Raw genomic sequence first — 6,213 nt, forward strand, 5'->3', positions numbered from 1 at the left:
ACACAGCCCGGAGACCCCTGGGGCAAAAACGGCTTCCGACGAACAATAGGTGCTTGCTGTGGAACACCTATCCCAAGTGCGGGTAGCCAGCTCAACAAAATGCCACACACCCAGGTGTAAGAAACAATATTGCCCAGCCATGGTCTAAGCCCCTCACCTCGTCCCTGTGCTTTGGGGAGCCGGAGGGACAGCCGAGGCCCACGGCCCTGAGAACCCTTTGCAAAAAGCCGGCTTCCCACGGAGACAGTTTTCCTGAGGTGTAGACCCTCTCCCAAGTGGTTGTGGCAAGGTAAAGCAAATGCCCTCCACTTCTCTGGAAGAAACCACAGTGCCCAGCCATGTTCTAAGCCCTCCCATCCTCCCTGGGCTTCTGGCAGCAGGAGTGAAAAGAGAGGAGCAGAGCACTGGGACCCGTTTGACAAAAACCGGCTTCCCACGGGAAAGTCTTTCTCCACGTGCAGACATGCTCCCAGGTGCCTGTGGCAAGGGGAAGGAAATGCCATACACTGACCTGGAAGAGACCACAGGGCCCAGGCACAGTCTGAACCCTTCCCTCAACCCGGCGGTTTTGCTAGCAGGAGTTCAAGCCCAACGAACACAGCCCGGAGACCCCTGGGGCAAAAACGGCTTCCGACGAACAATAGGTGCTTGCTGTGGAACACCTATCCCAAGTGGGGGTAGCCAGCTCAACAAAATGCCACACACCCAGGTGTAAGAAACAACATTGCCCAGGCATGGTCTAAGCCCCTCACCTCGTCCCTGTGCTTTGGGGAGCCGGAGGGACACCCGAGGCCCACGGCCCTGAGACCCCTTTGCAAAAAGCCGGCTTCCCACGGAAACAGTTTTCCTGAGGTGCAGACCCTCTCACAAGTGGTTGTGGCAAGGTAAAGCCAATGCCCTCCACTTCTCTGGAAGAAACCCCAGTGCCCAGCCATGTTCTAAGCCCTCCCATTCTCCCTGTGCTTCTGGCAGCAGGAGTGAAAAGAGAGGAGCAGAGCACTGGGACCCGTTTGACAAAAACCGGCTTCCCACGGGAAAGTCTTTCTCCACGTGCAGACATGCTCCCAGGTGCCTGTGGCAAGGGGAAGGAAATGCCATACACTGACCTGGAAGAGACCACAGGGCCCAGGCACAGTCTGAACCCTTCCCTCAACACGGCGGTTTTGCTAGCAGGAGTTCAAGCCCAACGAACACAGCCCGGAGACCCCTGGGGCAAAAACGGCTTCGAACGAACAATAGGTGCTTGCTGTGGAACACCTATCCCAAGTGGGGGTAGCCAGCTCAACAAAATGCCACACACCCAGGTGTAAGAAACAACATTGCCCAGGCATGGTCTAAGCCCCTCACCTCGTCCCTGTGCCTTGGGGAGCCGGAGGGACAGCCGAGGCCCACGGCCCTGAGCCACCTTTGCAAAAAGCCGGCTTCCCACGGAGACAGTTTTCCTGAGGTGTAGACCCTCTCCCAAGTGGTTGTGGCAAGGTAAAGCCAATGCCCTCCACTTCTCTGGAAGAAACCACAGTGCCCACCCATGTTCTAAGCCCTCCCATCCTCCCTGGGCTTCTGGCAGCAGGAGTGAAAAGAGAGGAGCAGAGCACTGGGACCCGTTTGACAAAAACCGGCTTCCCACGGGAAAGTCTTTCTCCACGTGCAGACATGCTCCCAGGTGCCTGTGGCAAGGGGAAGGAAATGCCATACACTGACCTGGAAGAGACCGCAGGGCCCAGGCACAGTCTGAACCCTTCCCTCAACCCGGCGGTTTTGCTAGCAGGAGTTCAAGCCCAACGAACACAGCCCGGAGACCCCTGGGGCAAAAACGGCTTCCGACGAACAATAGGTGCTTGCTGTGGAACACCTATCCCAAGTGCGGGTAGCCAGCTCAACAAAATGCCACACACCCAGGTGTAAGAAACAATATTGCCCAGCCATGGTCTAAGCCCCTCACCTCGTCCCTGTGCTTTGGGGAGTCGGAGGGACAGCCGAGGCCCACGGCCCTGAGAACCCTTTGCAAAAAGCCGGCTTCCCACGGAGACAGTTTTCCTGAGGTGTAGACCCTCTCCCAAGTGGTTGTGGCAAGGTAAAGCAAATGCCCTCCACTTCTCTGGAAGAAACCACAGTGCCCAGCCATGTTCTAAGCCCTCCCATCCTCCCTGGGCTTCTGGCAGCAGGAGTGAAAAGAGAGGAGCAGAGCACTGGGACCCGTTTGACAAAAACCGGCTTCCCACGGGAAAGTCTTTCTCCACGTGCAGACATGCTCCCAGGTGCCTGTGGCAAGGGGAAGGAAATGCCATACACTGACCTGGAAGAGACCACAGGGCCCAGGCACAGTCTGAACCCTTCCCTCAACCCGGCGGTTTTGCTAGCAGGAGTTCAAGCCCAACGAACACAGCCCGGAGACCCCTGGGGCAAAAACGGCTTCCGACGAACAATAGGTGCTTGCTGTGGAACACCTATCCCAAGTGGGGGTAGCCAGCTCAACAAAATGCCACACACCCAGGTGTAAGAAACAACATTGCCCAGGCATGGTCTAAGCCCCTCACCTCGTCCCTGTGCTTTGGGGAGCCGGAGGGACACCCGAGGCCCACGGCCCTGAGACCCCTTTGCAAAAAGCCGGCTTCCCACGGAAACAGTTTTCCTGAGGTGCAGACCCTCTCACAAGTGGTTGTGGCAAGGTAAAGCCAATGCCCTCCACTTCTCTGGAAGAAACCCCAGTGCCCAGCCATGTTCTAAGCCCTCCCATTCTCCCTGTGCTTCTGGCAGCAGGAGTGAAAAGAGAGGAGCAGAGCACTGGGACCCGTTTGACAAAAACCGGCTTCCCACGGGAAAGTCTTTCTCCACGTGCAGACATGCTCCCAGGTGCCTGTGGCAAGGGGAAGGAAATGCCATACACTGACCTGGAAGAGACCACAGGGCCCAGGCACAGTCTGAACCCTTCCCTCAACCCGGCGGTTTTGCTAGCAGGAGTTCAAGCCCAACGAACACAGCCCGGAGACCCCTGGGGCAAAAACGGCTTCCGACGAACAATAGGTGCTTGCTGTGGAACACCTATCCCAAGTGGGGGTAGCCAGCTCAACAAAATGCCACACACCCAGGTGTAAGAAACAACATTGCCCAGGCATGGTCTAAGCCCCTCACCTCGTCCCTGTGCCTTGGGGAGCCGGAGGGACAGCCGAGGCCCACGGCCCTGAGCCACCTTTGCAAAAAGCCGGCTTCCCACGGAGACAGTTTTCCTGAGGTGTAGACCCTCTCCCAAGTGGTTGTGGCAAGGTAAAGCCAATGCCCTCCACTTCTCTGGAAGAAACCACAGTGCCCAGCCATGTTCTAAGCCCTCCCATCCTCCCTGGGCTTCTGGCAGCAGGAGTGAAAAGAGAGGAGCAGAGCACTGGGACCCGTTTGACAAAAACCGGCTTCCCACGGGAAAGTCTTTCTCCACGTGCAGACATGCTCCCAGGTGCCTGTGGCAAGGGAAGGAAATGCCATACACTGACCTGGAAGAGACCACAGGGCCCAGGCACAGTCTGAACCCTTCCCTCAACCCGGCGGTTTTGCTAGCAGGAGTTCAAGCCCAACGAACACAGCCCGGATACCCCTGGGGCAAAAACGGCTTCCGACGAACAATAGGTGCTTGCTGTGGAACACCTATCCCAAGTGGGAGTAGCCAGCTCAACAAAATGCCACACACCCAGGTGTAAGAAACAACATTGCCCAGGCATGGTCTAAGCCCCTCACCTCGTCCCTGTGCTTTGGGGAGTCGGAGGGACAGCCGAGGCCCACGGCCCTGAGAACCTTTGCAAAAAGCCGGCTTCCCACGGAGACAGTTTTCCTGAGGTGTAGACCCTCTCCCAAATGGTTGTGGCAAGGTAAAGCAAATGCCCTCCACTTCTCTGGAAGAAACCACAGTCCCCAGCCATGTTCTAAGCCCTCCCATCCTCCCTGGGCTTCTGGCAGCAGGAGTGAAAAGAGAGGAGCAGAGCACTGGGACCCGTTTGACAAAAACCGGCTTCCCACGGGAAAGTCTTTCTCCACGTGCAGACATGCTCCCAGGTGCCTGTGGCAAGGGGAAGGAAATGCCATACACTGACCTGGAAGAGACCACAGGGCCCAGGCACAGTCTGAACCCTTCCCTCAACCCGGCGGTTTTGCTAGCAGGAGTTCAAGCCCAAGGAACACAGCCCGGAGACCCCTGGGGCAAAAACGGCTTCCGACGAACAATAGGTGCTTGCTGTGGAACACCTATCCCAAGTGGGAGTAGCCAGCTCAACAAAATGCCACACACCCAGGTGTAAGAAACAACATTGCCCAGGCATGGTCTAAGCCCCTCACCTCGTCCCTGTGCTTTGGGGAGCCGGAGGGACACCCGAGGCCCACGGCCCTGAGACCCTTTGCAAAAAGCCGGCTTCCCACAAAAACAGTTTTCCTGAGGTGCAGACCCTATCCCAAGTGGTTGTGGCAAGGTAAAGCAAATGCCCTCCACTTCTCTGGAAGAAACCACAGTGCCCAGCCATGTTCTAAGCCCTCCCATCCTCCCTGGGCTTCTGGCAGCAGGAGTGAAAAGAGAGGAGCAGAGCACTGGGACCCGTTTGACAAAAACCGGCTTCCCACGGGAAAGTCTTTCTCCACGTGCAGACATGCTCCCAGGTGCCTGTGGCAAGGGGAAGGAAATGCCATACACTGACCTGGAAGAGACCACAGGGCCCAGGCACAGTCTGAACCCTTCCCTCAACCCGGCGGTTTTGCTAGCAGGAGTTCAAGCCCAACGAACACAGCCCGGAGACCCCTGGGGCAAAAACGGCTTCCGACGAACAATAGGTGCTTGCTGTGGAACACCTATCCCAAGTGGGGGTAGCCAGCTCAACAAAATGCCACACACCCAGGTGTAAGAAACAACATTGTCCAGCCATGGTCTAAGCCCCTCACCTCGTCCCTGTGCTTTGGGGAGCCGGAGGGACACCCGACGCCCACGGCCCTGAGACCCCTTTGCAAAAAGCCGGCTTCCCACGGAAACAGTTTTCCTGAGGTGCAGACCCTATCCCAAGTGGTTGTGGCAAGGTAAAGCCAATGCCCTCCACTTCTCTGGAAGAAACCAGAGTGCCCAGCCATGTTCTAAGCCCTCCCATCCTCCCTGGGCTTCTGGCAGCAGGAGTGAAAAGAGAGGAGCAGAGCACTGGGACCCGCTTGACAAAAACCGGCTTCCCACGGGAAAGTCTTTCTCCACGTGTAGACATGCTCCCAGGTGCCTGTGGCAAGGGGAAGGAAATGCCATACACTGACCTGGAAGAGACCGCAGGGCCCAGGCACAGTCTGAACCCTTCCCTCAACCCGGCGGTTTTGCTAGCAGGAGTTCAAGCCCAACGAACACAGCCCGGAGACCCCTGGGGCAAAAACGGCTTCCGACGAACAATAGGTGCTTGCTGTGGAACACCTATCCCAAGTGGGGGTAGCCAGCTCAACAAAATGCCACACACCCAGGTGTAAGAAACAACATTGCCCAGGCATGGTCTAAGCCCCTCACCTCGTCCCTGTGCTTTCGGGAGTCGGAGGGACAGCCGAGGCCCACGGCCCTGAGAACCTTTGCAAAAAGCCGGCTTCCCACGGAGACAGTTTTCCTGAGGTGTAGACCCTCTCCCAAGTGGTTGTGGCAAGGTAAAGCAAATGCCCTCCACTTCTCTGGAAGAAACCACAGTCCCCAGCCATGTTCTAAGCCCTCCCATCCTCCCTGGGCTTCTGGCAGCAGGAGTGAAAAGAGAGGAGCAGAGCACTGGGACCCGTTTGACAAAAACCGGCTTCCCACGGGAAAGTCTTTCTCCACGTGCAGACATGCTCCCAGGTGCCTGTGGCAAGGGGAAGGAAATGCCATACACTGACCTGGAAGAGACCACAGGGCCCAGGCACAGTCTGAACCCTTCCCTCAACCCGGCGGTTTTGCTAGCAGGAGTTCAACCCCAACGAACACAGCCCGGAGACCCCTGGGGCAAAAACGGCTTCCGACAAACAATAGGTGCTTGCTGTGGAACACCTATCCCAAGTGGGGGTAGCCAGCTCAACAAAATGCCACACACCCAGGTGTAAGAAACAACATTGCCCAGGCATGGTCTAAGCCCCTCACCTCGTCCCTGTGCCTTGGGGAGCCGGAGGGACAGCCGAGGCCCACGGCCCTGAGCCACCTTTGCAAAAAGCCGGCTTCCCACGGAGACAGTTTTCCTGAGGTGTAGACCC

This window comes from Ursus americanus, unplaced genomic scaffold (assembly GCF_024610735.1).
Source record: "Ursus americanus isolate L20-20 unplaced genomic scaffold, mUrsAme1.1.p SCAF_104, whole genome shotgun sequence".
NCBI classification, from domain to species: Eukaryota; Metazoa; Chordata; class Mammalia; order Carnivora; family Ursidae; genus Ursus; species Ursus americanus.